Below are 14129 nucleotides of genomic sequence, written 5' to 3'. Positions count from 1 at the left end.
TCATCAGTCCCCTCTTATCCCTCACTGACCAGAGCTCAGAAATGTGCCTGTTCTTAACTGCAAGAGAGGCTGGGGAGTTGAGTGGTTTAATTTCCAGCCTCCAAAGTAGAGAAAAGCAAGGAAAATCACAGGCTCACCCATACACGCAGTGAGCCCAAGGGTTCTTATCCACCTCTATGCCATGCACTCCTTTGGCAGTCTGGTGAAGTCTACAAACCCCTTCTCAGAACAGTATTTTAAATATGTAAAATAAAATGCATATTCAGAACAAAACCAATTGTACGAAAATGCAGTTGTATTAGTCAGCTTGAGCTGCCATAATAAAATACCATAGATTGGGTGGCTTAAACAACAGAAATTTATTTTCTCATGCTTCTGGAGGCTACAAATCCAAGATCAAGGTGCTGACAGAGTTAGTTCCTGGTGAGGGCTCCAGCTTGCAGAAGGCCACCTTCTCACTGTGTGTTCACATGGCCTTTCTTTAGTGCTTGCTAGTGGAGAGAAGAGGAACAGGTGGGAGAGGGGAGAAACTTTTCTTAGAAAACCACCAATCCTATTGGATTAAGGCCTCTTATGACCTCATTTACCCTTAATTACCTTTAAAAGCCCTATCTCCAAATACAGTCACATTGGGGGTTAGAACACCAACATATGGATTTGGGGGAATATGATTCAGTCTATAGCAACAGTTATCAAAATATTTAAAAACCAAGATGGGCACGGTGGCTCACGCCTGTAATCCTAGCACTTTGGGAGGCCAAGGTGGGCAGATTGCCTGAGCTCAGGAGTTCAAGACCAGCCTGGGCAACATGGCAAAACCCCGCCACTACTAAAAATACAAAAAATGAGCTAGGCATGGTGGCACACGCCTGTAATCCCAGCTACTCAGAAGGCTGAAGCAGGAGAATCACTTGAACCCAAGAGGCAGAGGTTTCAGTGAGCTGAGACTGCACCACTGCACTTCAGCCTGGGTTACAAAGTGAGATTCCATCTCAAAAGAAAGGAAAAAAAAAAATTTCAAGCCAAACATGCGACATAGTATTATATATGTTCTTGAAAAGATTAAATAACAAGAACTATCAAAAAGTCTATGTGGAAAGTAAAAAGTTCCTCTTCAAAGTTTCCCTTCTTGTTAAAGAGTAAGTAATAAATGTTAGAAATAATAGTTTCTTTTAAAGACTAACTTCCTTCAAAGCCTTATTGTTTTTGGCTTTTTTGGGTGTTGTTTTGCTAATAACTCTTTGTTGAGTCCTATCTTAATAAGGGAGTAAGTATATTCTATGTCCTTGTACTTTAACCAAGATATGTGTTCTGGACATGCTCAGGCATGTCCCAGCTTGCAGCCTATGCCCCTTCCTTATTTGGAAATGTTATTACTTTTCTAAGTCCTTTTGCAAGCAACTTCCTCTTTTCCTTTTGTTCTCCGTTGCCTTTACCTATTTAGGAAAGTTTTAAGTTTCTAGCCAGTTGGGTTTAGCTTAGACTGTGAGGTCTAACTCCAACCAATGGAGATAGGACACAGCAGTAAGGACCCAATGTATATACACTAGCATTAGTTTATATACTACTTTTGCCACTGGGGAGTTCAGGTTGAAATGTCCCTCAGTCATATAGCTCTGGAGTACATCTTCCATTTATAATTTCTGCTCAGATAATTGAATAGTTTGCCATCTAGGTTATTTTCATTTATACTATAAAACAAAAGTATACACTACTTGTAAGGTCTGTTCTCACCGAGTTTAAAGTGAAGAAACTGAGGCCAGCACAAGAAGATCTGATGCGAAGGAATTTATTCAGGCTCCCAGACGAGGTTCTGCAGCCCGACAGGAGGGACCGGAGAATTCGCATGGACGCCTCTCAGAGAGGGGGTTTTATAGGGAGTGAAACAGCTCGATTGGTTGTGGGAGAGCAGGACTGCTATTGGGTAAGTTACAAGCCTTTACCTAGGACTTGGCTTGTTGTTGGTTGGAATTACTTGGCTGCTATTGGTTGTTAAGACTTGGCTGCTATTGGTTGTTAAGACTCGGCTGTTATTGGTTGTTAAGACTCGGCTGCTATTGGTTATTAAGACTTGGCTGCTATTGGTTGTTAAGACGCTAGGGTTACCACACCTTGTTTGCATACTGGGCTCTTTTAAGGGAAGGTCAGGCTGTGTGAGCACGGGAGAAGGGAACAAGCCTGAGCATGTCTGAGCTTGCCTGAGCTCGTCCGGGCTTGTCCGAGCTTTTGAAAAGAAGGGGGGGGGGGGGGGGGGTCTGCGTCCGTGCTCCCGGTGAGGCAACCGGCCTTACACTACTAAAGTTCCAAGTTATGTAACATTTTCTAATCTAATTTTAAAAATAAAACTTGTCCAGTTTTTTTATACTTAGAATATTGCACATTTTCTATATATGTCATTTAGATTAGTATTTACGTAGGTTCAGTTAGTTCCAATCATGGATTCGAATTATTATACTATATAACCCTATAAAATATAGAGAAGTATTATTATTTTGCCTTTATAACAAAACCCAAGAGTCTGTTTCAATTTATAAATTCAGTATTTAAGCAAAGAGATTTTAGTTCCCAAAGGTGGAGGAAAAAAATCACAAAGCAATGAGGGAAGAAGGAACCAGGCCTTACTGCCGCATATTTTTCTCTTGTGGTTATAAGGTAGAGTTTCCTTCTTTCTAGAATACTTTATTATATTTCACTTGTAGACCTGCTTTTCTGCGTCAAAGTATAATTCTCATGCTGAAGCTCTAGCCTAAAAAAGCAAAAGAAAGTTGTCTTCATTATATAAACATATTCATTAATCTAACAAGATAATAAGGGAACAAAAGTTAGGGTTCAAGTTGAGTGATAACACTGTTTCAACGTTTCAATGAGCATGTCCCAAAGATAAACCAGAATTGGCAGTTAATTTAGGCATCTAGAAAATCTCAGTTCCCACCAGTAAAAATATCCTGAGCGGCTAGTGCACCTTAAGAAAATCTGGCATACTGAATAAATAATGTTCATGTGGGAGCCAGGAGCTGCGTAAGCCTTGCCTTTACACTATTCTGTGACTACAGAAATAAAGCCAGCACTTTTGGAACTAATAAGCCTTGACTTGTCCGTATCATAAAGAGTATTACCCAAATGAACTTCACTTCCACTGGTTCAGCAGTTACTTATTTCTACCTAAGCACTCACCTTCTGATTTTACTCAAGTATTAGGATTTTTAAAAAAGCATTATATTTGAGAGTTACTTCGCCCAAATTACAAAATGAGTCAGTGTTTACAGTTTCAAGTGACAAAAAAAAAAAAAAAAAAAAAAAAAAAGAACGAAATTAACAGGCTTTACATTAAAGTTAAAAATTGCAGCTGGGTGTGGTAGCTCATGCCTGTGTGTGCTGGGGCACTTTGGGAGGCCAAGGCGGGTAGATCACCTGAGATCAGGAGTTCAAGACCAACCTGACCAACACAGCAAAACCCCGTCTCTAGCAACAATACAAAACAATTTGCTGGGCATGGTGATACATGCCTATAATCCCAGCTACTTGGGAGGCTGAGGCAGGAGAATCGCTTGAACCCAGGAAGGAGAGGTGGCAGTGGGCCAAAATCGTGCCACTGCACTCCAGCCTGGGCAACAAGAGTTTCAGTTTTTTGAAATACCATCTCAGGCCGGGTGCAGTGGCTCACGCCTATAATCCCAGCACTTTGGGAGGCCGAAACGGGTGGATCACGAGGTCAGGTGATCGAGACCATGCTGGTCAACATGGTGAAACCCCGTCTCTACTAAAAATACAAAAATTAGCTGGGCATGGTGGCGCATGCCTGTAGTCCCAGCTACTCAGGAGGCTGAGGCAGGAGAACTGCTTGAACCCAGGAGATGGAGGTTGCGGTGAGCCGAGATCGCGCCATTGCACTCCAGCCTGGGTAACAAGAGCGAAACTCCGTCTCAAAAAAAAAAAAAAAAAACTCAAAGAAAAAGAAAGAAAACTGCTAAAAGTTACTATTATAACATGTAATTAAAACTGCTGAACATGGATTTGTATGCAAAATGTATAAAAATAATAAAAAATGTTTTTAGTTAACATTATAATAAGGCAAAAAAATATACGTTTTGCTTATGAATAAAAAAGTCATAAAATTAAATAAAGTGAATGGTTTAAGTAAATTGTAAAAACATTGTAAAAGTTAATCCTGCAAAGAAAACTCTGTGTGTAAACATATTAACTGAACTCAAAAGGGTATTATGTTTTTTTTGCTGTAAATTGAACATTAAAATAAAAGCACTACAAGATTTTCTTAAAATGCTAATCTACTCTTTAGCAAAATTTGTCAAGGGTTATAACAGGTATGTAAAAATCTTACTTCATAGTCAAACTGGTTAAAATTAAATAAAATTATCTATAAGGTTTCATTAAAATTAGGGTTAACATTAATAACAAACTAATGCAAGGGTAAAATTTAACTTTCTCTCTTAAACAGAATTTTCATATAATAGAAAAGGCTAATAAGTAGTTTGTGGTTTCCAGATTGTTAACTCATCATTTTGGCAAAATAAAACAAAACAAACAAACAAACATAAAACAACTTACCTAAAATTCTATTTCATAAAACCACGTGTTTTAAATTTTAAACCTATTTAACAGTCTTTCCAAAATCAAACTTTAGTCTCAAGGTTGTCTTTCCCAACCCCTGGCTTTGGGTGCTGCGCAGGACCCCGAACCATATGAAAAGAGGTAAACAGAATTATTTGGCAACATAAAATTGCCAAAATAATTTCTAATAGGTTATATTTTAGGGAATAATATTAATATGTGTTCCAAAACTGTACGGGATGTCTAAGGCTCTCGTGTCTAAATATGTGCTATTAATCACAATTAAAGTTATGTTGGGTGATTGTAAACCACAAAAATGACCAAATTTCTTTGCCAATTGTGTTTCTAATTTTATCCAAACTGGACATTTTTTTACAGATGATTGTTATTTTGCCTTAATTTTCTTCAAAACATGGTTTATATTCAAGCTGTGGAACTTTAACAAGTTCTTTCAAATGCAGGTTACTCACAACAGCAACAACAACAAAGCAAACAGAACTCATGAAAAGCAAAAATGTTTATAAATATCAAGCAAACAAAGGTTAATAAAATGGACTAAACTAATAGAAAACAAAAACAAATTTCTATCTTTTGCTTAGAACACTGCCAACCTTTATCTTATTTTTCAGAGTCAAGAAAACTTGCCTTAAGCTAGCTACAGCCTTTAACTAAGTAAAATATACTCCTGTAAATAGAATTTAAAGCATGTTTGTTTTCCTCTGCCTAGTTCCTCTAGAGTTTGAAAACTAATTATAAGTATTCTTAAATTACAACAATATGGTTGTTTGTATCAGTGCAATAAGAATCTGTTTTCTTTTGTAACAGAATACAATTGAAGAAATTGGTTATTTTACCAAGGCTTTGACTGGAATGGTATGCTCTCCTTTAAGGAATCGAACTTCACTTATGAAGCCAAGAAAGCCCTTGGAAACTGGCCTCATATTCTGTGTACACAGTCTCTGTTCAGGGTTTCTGGTCTGTGGTAAATAAAGAATGTCACTTTCTGACAGCCTAGGAACCCCAAGTTATCTTAGAACCTCAAGAGGAGAGGAATTCACCCAACTCAGGTATTTAATGGTACAAATTCATGGCTAGGCTGGGCTTTAATGTGTCTTCTCTCAAATTCCTTCTATATAATAAAGTTCCATCAAAGCCAATTTAAAAGGCCTATGTAGCAAATAATTATTCTTGATGCACTGTATATAATAATTAAGCCAAGTATAATAAAGCAAACCAGTCCTACCATGATTTGTCTTTTAATAAAAACGGGAAACTGAAGAGTGAAAATTAATGTTTCCAAAACTATAGCACACTTGTTGTTAAATTCTAATCTTGGCCCGGCGCTGTGGCTCACACTTGTAATCCCAGCACTTTGGGAGGCTGAGGTAGGCAGATCACAAGGTCAGGAGTTCAAGACCATCCTGGCTAACACGGTGAAACCCCATCTCTACTAAAAATACAAAAATTGGCCAGGCATGGTGGCATTTGCCTGTAGTCCCAGCTACCCAGGAGGATGAGACAGGACAATTGCTTGAGCCTGGGAGGCAGAGGTTGCAGTGAGCCGAGATTGTGTCATTGCACTCAAGGCTGGGCAACAGAGCAAGACTCTGTCTCAAAAAAAAAAAAAATGATAGTCTTGCCTAATGTTTTTCATTATTCTCTACAGTTTAAATTATATCCATTACAGAAATCAACTCTTGGATACATCACACTCAAGTCAAAGCCTAAAGGGCTGAAAAAGCAATCTCTAACAGTCCAGAAAAATGTCCTAGCAATGTAAAAAAAAAAAAAAGAAAAGAAAGAAAAAGAAAGAAAGAAATCTTAAGCTGACAATCATAAAAGATAACTAAGTGAAAACTACTCATCTTACTCAGTCTCAACCCTACCTCACCAAATACTTGTTATCATTTCTACCTCTCCTTTTAAGACAAATATTAAAACTTTTTTTAACAGAAATTATTTACTATGTCACCCTTGCAGGAATTGCTTTATTAACTCTATTATTTGCAGTAGGACTATATACTATAGCATCCTCAGGGTGGAATATTGAACAGAGAATCTCAATTACTGCAGTACTTTGCTTAATTATCATCCTCATAGCAGGAATAACAGTTACTAACAAAAAATAATACATGGGTCTTTCCAAACATGCACCTCTGCCTGTCATTAGGAAAGAAATGTTGCATCAGGCCTAATAAAAAACTCTGCTGAAAAGCCTAGGACCAATGTTTTTACCCTGCCTAACCAACCGTTTCCAAAAATTTTTAACCAACAGAATCATGGCCATTTTGCAGACAACTACCCAAAAACATCTACAGACAGTGTTGCTCCTGCAGTGAATCCAAGACCAAAAAAACACTCCGCCCCCACCATCAGCAGGAAGTAGCCAGAAAGAATACATTGACCCTTGTCCTTTTTATAACTATAGGGTCTGGAACGATAGAGCAAGAGAACAGTCATCTTGGACAAACACTGCCACTTTAAGTTCCAGCTCTCTTTCTAGTCTCGTGCATTTTAAGGAAATCACTTCTCTTCTAACTACAAGCAGCCAGAAAGAGCAGACAGTAAAACACAGAGAAGACAGCTCGGGCATGGAGGGAGGTGGGGGGATAGTCTCTTGGGTAACTGCCAAACTTCACCCTTATATAATAGGATCCAGTAAAACAGTGGGACTTAATAAGCACATTCCTTTTCCTTCAGGTGCACTAAGATAGGGGAGCTAAAAGCAGACTCAGGGGGGATATGCCTGCAGCTGCAGAAAGATGTATAGGAACAGACACACAATTCTCCCTCCCAGATAAGCACAACAAAGAGACACAGAAGCAGTGCAAGCCTCTGATAAAGTCTCCCACCCTGAATCTTTAAAAACTTAGTGTATAAGAGTGCAGCTTCTGACCTAACTCAGTCAGAAGTCTCACCCAAGTTTGAAATAAGCCTGTTGACTGTCAAGGCACCCTTTGTGTTTCTCTCCTTTAATTCTTACAGTAGGAACATGTTTTGCAGCTGGTGCTAATGATGCACAAGCAACTTAGTTCTAGTCTATGTGTCTTCCTGATCATCACATTCACAGGCAGCCTTTCAAGACAGGGAAGGTAGAAACTGCCATGCCTCTTAAGGACTAGCCTTAGAAGTGGTGTAACATCACTTCAGCCACATTTTACTGGCCAAAGCAAGTCATAAGACCAGACCAAGGGTGAAGAAATAGACTTCACCTATCTATGGAAAGAGCAGTGAAGTCACTTTGCAAAGGGGCATGCATACTAGGAAGGGAAGTATTTGTGACAATAATTTCAGATCTTCCCCAAGGAGGCAAGCAGTACTTGAAAGCATCTAGTTTTGCTATTGCAGATGGTAATAGAAACAAAGCAACTGTATGTAGCCAATAGTTCTGGTAATGGACTCCTAATCTCTTTCAACTTCCTAAATTTATCAGCAGCTGCAAAGGTAAGTGCCTTAGCATGCACTAACTTCCCTCTTAACCTCTCTATTCTAGCCACATTGGTTTCTGAATTGATAACATTATTTACATAGAGTAAAACTTTGCTTTATTTCCAGTATATTTTGCATTGTTTTAGCAAATTTGTTTTTACTTTCGTTCAATACATTATAAACAGCAACACATTTACTTCTTGGATCCAGTGAGGCTTTTGAGATTTCGACTGTCAGCCTATTTTTGCTGCTTCGTAGGTGATCTGCAATTTCTTCTTGGAAGCTTTTAGAATTTCCCTTTGTCTTTGATCTTCTTAAATTGCACTATAATCTTTTTGTAGTTATATATTTTTATCTATACTGTTCAGCACTCTATACGCCTTTTCAATCGAAAGCATTTTATCTTTCTCTAAAAGTAGGGAACTTACAGCCATTACATGTACAAGTATTTCCTCCCTTCTGTTCATTTTTTCTCTCCCTTTGGGAACCTTCTTTAATGACAGTTATCACCTCTACTTCTAGCTTCCATGTCTTTTTACTTCATGTTTTCCGTCTCTTTATTCTTTCCTAATGCTTTCTGGGGCTGGTATTCAACATAATCTTCTAGTTCGATAATTAGCTCTTTATTTGTATCCACTGTGCATTCAGTTTACTTATTAAATTTTTTTTTTTTTTTTTTTTGAGACGTAGTTTCGCTCTTGTTACCCAGGCTGGAATGCAATGGCACGATCTCGGCTCACCGCAACCTCCGCCTCCTGGGTTCAGGCAATTCTCCTGCCTCAGCCTCCTGAGTAGCTGGGATTACAGGCACGTGCCACCGTGCCCAGTTAATTTTTTGTATTTTTAGTAGAGACGGGGTTTAACCACGTTGACCAGGATGGTCTTGATCTCTTGACCTCATGATCCACCTGCCTCGGCCTCCCAAAGTAAATTTTTTATTTCAGCTATTTAGTTTTCAATAATATTTCCATGTGACTTTTCCTTAAGACTGCAGTCTTAAGGAAATCTTTTTTACCTTTTTTATATTTACAATTTATATTCATAGTTGTAAAATAATTTTTAATTAAGTACAAAACTAAAAGGCTTAAAGCATTTGATGAAATGCAGTATCTATTTATGATAAAAATTCAGCAAGCTAGGAATGAAAAAATCCTTAAAATGAGAAAAGGTATCTACAATTAAAAAGGTATCTACAATTACAAAGCTGCAGTGAACATCACACTGGGATTTTGTTTATATTCCATTAGTCACAGGTAGTTTATAGGTACAGAGGTCAGACATCCAAAATAGGTCTGACCAGGCTAAAATTATGTCAGCAGGACTGAGTTCCCTCTGGAGACTCTAGGGAAGAAATCTATTTCTTTCTTTTTTCCAGCTTCAAAAAGCTGCCTGCAGCACTTGCCTCGTGGTCATATTACTCTGTCTTCTGTTTTCATCCCAGCTCCTTCACAGACCCTCTTGTCTCCCTCCTCTAAGGCCCCTTGTGATAACATTTGACCACTCTGATAATCCAGGATAACCTCCTGATCTTAAAATCCTTAATTTAATCACATCTGTAAAGCCTCTTTTGCTGTGTAAGGTAACATTCACAAATACCAAATATTAGGACACAAACACTGCTGTGGTTGGAATGTGTCCTCCAAATTTAATGTGTTGGAAACTTAATCCCCAAATTCACATGTTGATGGTATTTGGAGGTGGGGCCTTTGGGAAGTAATTAAAGATTAGATAAAGTCATCAGGGTGGGGCTCCCACGATGGGACTGATGGCTTTATAAGAGGAAAAGACACCTCAGCCCTCCATCCATGGGATGCCCTCCACCATGTTATGATGTGGTAGAAGGCCTTCACCAGATGTGGACCTTTGACTTCCCAGCCTCCAAAACTGTAAGAAATAAATTTCTTTCCTTTATAAATTACCCAGGCTGTGGTAGTCCTTACACCAACAGAAAATGGACGAAGACAGACATTTTTCTGTCTACCACATTCATCCTCCTACATTCACTTCCTGTACTTTCCTTTCCATGATTTTTACAATCTAAGCCCAACCTGTTCAGCATTTTCTGTGGGTACCATGTTTCCCCACGCCTTCACAACTGCCAATACTTCTACTGAAATGGTGCTGGCCCTCCTGGTTATCTACCTGTGGAACGCTAAGAGACACAACAGAATAGTGGTTTAGAGGCCCAACTCTGGAGTCAGACTGCTTGGGTTCAAATATGAGTCTGCCACTTACTGGGGATTTTTGGTAAATTCTTTTGTTTTAACCTAGATCTAAATGCCATATTTTAACAAATACAAGAAATAGAAAAACCAGGGAAACTGCACCACAAGGGAACAATTACACAGATCCAGAATGTGGAACGTTCCACGGGCGAAAATGACCTGGTTTGACAAACTGATGTTAAAAAAAAAGGTGGCAGGGGTATGTGTGGGGAGGGTGGTGGGAGGGTTGTTTAAAGAAGACTAAAAGAGATGATAGCAAAATGCAAGATGTAGGCCCAAGTTTGAAAGCAGAGTCAAACAAACAAACTGTAAAAAGCACTGGTGGGGCAGTCTGGGAAATGTGAATCTAAACCAGCTATCAGAGAGTATTAAGTACCTCTTAAGTGTAATAATGACATTGTTAACTATTTTTTAAAAATTTTCCTAAGATGCACACCATAAACATACACTGAAAAGTTTTATTTAGGAGTGAACTGACATATCTGGGATCTTTTCATTAATAATCTAGAAAAAAAGTTAGAGGGGAACAGATGAAACATGATTGGCAAACAGTAATTGCTGAAGCTAAATGATTGGGACAGGTTGAGTATCCCTTACCCAAAACACTTGGAACCAGAAGTGTTTCAGGGTTTTTTGGAATTTGGAATATTGGCATTCTATTTACCAGTTTGGTATCTCTAATTGGAAAACCTGAAATGCTCCAACGAGCATCTCCTTTGAACTCATGTCAGTGCTGCTCAACGTTTTGGATTTTTGGAGCATTTCAGATATTCAGATGCACAATGTGTACATGGGAGTTGATTCCATTATTCCATGTGTTTGAAACTTTTCACAATGCAGATGGTCCCTGACTTACAATGGTTCAACTTACAATTTTTTGACCTGTCAGGATGTAATGCCATTGTAAATTGAGGAGCATCTGTACATTTATTTAAAAATATATCTTCTAGGAAGTTTTCCCCAGGTTCTACCAGAAAGTAATTTCCTTGTGCATTTTCCTTAACAGTTTATTCACATTTTTGCCATCATAGTAATTATATGAATTTTTTACGCTTATGTTATTACACTGCACCTAAAATTTACTTCTCATTGTCTGCTTATCATGTGCAAGGGACTCTGCTATGTGCTGGGCACTGCGTGGTGAACAAAACAGACATGGTCTCTACACTGGCTTCACAGAGAGTATTTTATAGTGGAGACAGGGAGACAAACACCACCTAAGCAAACATGCAATTGCAACGGTGGGAGGCAAGTGGAGTCTGTGGCAAGGGCATAATGGGGAAACTGAGGGACTTTCTCTAGAGAAAGTGATTAAGAAAGGCCTTTCAGAAGATGAAATCCTTAATCTGACACCTGAAGGATTCTATCATGTGTGAATGAATGTGTGTGCTCCTACCCACCAAATTGTGTGTGGCAATTCCAGGCCGGGCGCCATGGCTCATGCCTGTAATTCTGTTACAAGAAAGGGGTCCTGATCCAGATCCCAAGAGAGGGTCCTTGGATCTCGCACGAGAAAGAATTCAGGGTGAGACCGCAGTGCAAAGAGAAAGTAAGTTTATTTAAAAAACTAAAGGAATAAAAGGATAGTTACTCCATAGACCCCTAAGGGCTGCTGGTTGCCCATTTTTATGGTTATTTCTTGATGATACACTAAACAAGGGGGGGATTATTCATGATTCCCCTTTTTAGACCATATAGGGTAACTTCCTGAAGTTATCAAGGCATTTGTAAACTGTCATGGCACTGGTGGGAGTGCAGCAATGAGGATGACCAGAGGTCACTCTCATCACCATCTTGGTTTTGGTGGGTTTTGGCTGGCTTCTTTACTGCAACCTGTTTTATCAGCAAGGTCTTTATGATCTGTGTTTTGTGCTGACCTCCTATTTCATCCTTGAGTTAGAAGGCCTTAACTCTCTAGGAATGCAGCCCAATAGGTTTTAGCCTCATCTTACCCAGCTCCTATTTGAGATGGAGTTGCTCTGGTTCACATGCCTATGACAATCCCAGCACTTTGGGAGGCCAAGGTGGGCGGATCACTTGAGGTCAGGAATTTGAGACCACCCTGGCCAACATGGCGAAACCTCGTCTGTGTTAAAAATACAAAAACTAGCTGGGCATGTTGGTGGGGGCCTGTAATCCCAGCTGCTCCGAAGGCTGAGGCAGGAGAAGGGCTTGAAGGTGGAGGTTGCAGTTAGCTGAGATCGTACCACTGCACTCCAGTCTGGGCAACAAAGTGAGACTGGTTCCAAAAAAAAAAAATAGAAATTTCAAACACCCTCTTCCCCCAATGATTGTTATTAGGAAGTTAGGAGGTGGGGCCTTTGGGAGGTAATCAAGATTAGACGGTCATGAGAGTGGGGCCCTCAGGATCCAGATTATAAATAGCCTTGGAGGGCCTGCTTCCTCACTTGTTCAAAAACCTGTCCGTGATCTGCAGTGTGGAAAAGGGCTCCCACAGAGCCCTCTCCTCCCTGGCTCCCAGACCTCCCACTTCCAGCATCTAGTTTGGGGGACTTCGTCTAAGCCACCAGTCTATGTCTCTTAGTCACAGCCGCCCTGAACCCATTAGCATAAAATGAAATTAATATAAAAATGACACGTGTTCATTGTGGAAAATGTGAAAAATACCATAAAGATCACTTTTAATTCTGTCATCTAAAAACAACCACTACGTACATCTTGGCGTAAGTTTCTTTCAGTAACTTTCTTTTCTATGAACGTGCTTTGTTTTTGTTTTTTTGATATGGAGTTTCGCTCTTGTTGCCCAGGCTGGAGGGAAATGGCGCGATCTCAGCTCACCACTTCTGCCTCCCACGTTCAAGAGATTCTCCTGCCTCATTCTTCCGAGTAGCTGGGGTTACAAGCTTGCGCCACCATGCCCAGCTAATTTTGTATTTTTAATAGACACGGGGTTTCTCCATGTTGGTCAGGCTGGTCCTGAACTCCCAACCTCAAGTGATCCACCCACATTGGCCTCCCAGAGCGCGGGATTACAGGCGTGAGCCACCACGCCCAGCTGAACATGTGTTTTTAAACTACGGTCAATATTGAGAAACCAAAAGAGTTTTTAAACATCATTTTTAATCCCCTTACCCAGGAATTAATTAGCACTGTTATTCTTGGCCGCCGCAGATTATTTTATTCCCTCAAGCTTTCCATGGCTTGGGTCTGCCTTGGTTTTGAACAGTAGGTTAAGCTACAGAAAGCATGCTGGGTCTCACGCCCATATCTTTTTTCTTTGTAGAGACCGGGTCTCGCTCTGTTACCCAGGCCTGTCTGGACCTCCTGGGCTCAAACGACCCTCCGCCTCGGCTTCCCGAGTGGCGGGACCACTGGCGCTTGCCGCCACTACCCGTGGCTCCGCGGCCTCCACTCTCCACACACTCGCCTGTGGCGCGCCAGGAGCCCCGGACGGGCCAGGCCGGAAGCTCAGCAAGTGCAGGGGAGGCGGAACGGCTCCGCGGGACACAGCCACGCTGCGGCCGCCGGCGCTCCCCTCACCCAGCCGACACCGCAGAGCCTTTCTGTTTTCTACTACTTTTCAAAATAGACCGAGGTTTCTGGCTTGAGCTCGAAGGGATATAAGGCTGCACGAAGAGCGCCAAAACCGCGCAAGACAGCTTCCTTTTAAAGCTTTGAGGCCCGCGCTTCCGGCCTCGACCGACTGCGTCATCACCAAACCCGTGATACCTTACTCCACCCTCAGGTCCTCTGCTTCAACGGTTCCGTGTCCTGGAACATTCCACGGTCCTGCGCACAGGATCTACTGACCTGAACGTCCCGACTCCGCCCTCCTCTGGCCACGCCCCTGCCCGTCAAAAGTGCCGTACCTATTCTCCACTTCTTCCAACGGGCAACCTCGCAACAGGTCTCTGATTGGCTGATCTGGGAAGCCGAAACCGCGAG

General features: G+C 40.6%; 1 long non-coding RNA gene across 1 annotated transcript; it reads right to left on the bottom strand.

Annotated features, from left to right (window-relative positions):
- Positions 1-310: 310 nt before the first annotated feature.
- LOC105724601 (uncharacterized) lies at positions 311-14058 on the bottom strand. Its single transcript, XR_001109054.2, has 3 exons — positions 13914-14058; positions 2623-2746; positions 311-491 (listed from the first exon to the last, which is right to left on the bottom strand). It is a non-coding gene; the product is annotated as an uncharacterized LOC105724601 (long non-coding RNA).
- Positions 14059-14129: the final 71 nt, after the last annotated feature.

Source organism: Aotus nancymaae, unplaced genomic scaffold (assembly GCF_030222135.1).
Source record: "Aotus nancymaae isolate 86718 unplaced genomic scaffold, 86718_ANA_hifiasm-v0.15.2.pri h1tg000041l, whole genome shotgun sequence".
In the NCBI taxonomy this organism is placed as follows: Eukaryota; Metazoa; Chordata; class Mammalia; order Primates; family Aotidae; genus Aotus; species Aotus nancymaae.
Note: the sequence above shows the minus strand (reverse complement) of the source record. Positions and strands in the feature narration are given on the sequence as shown.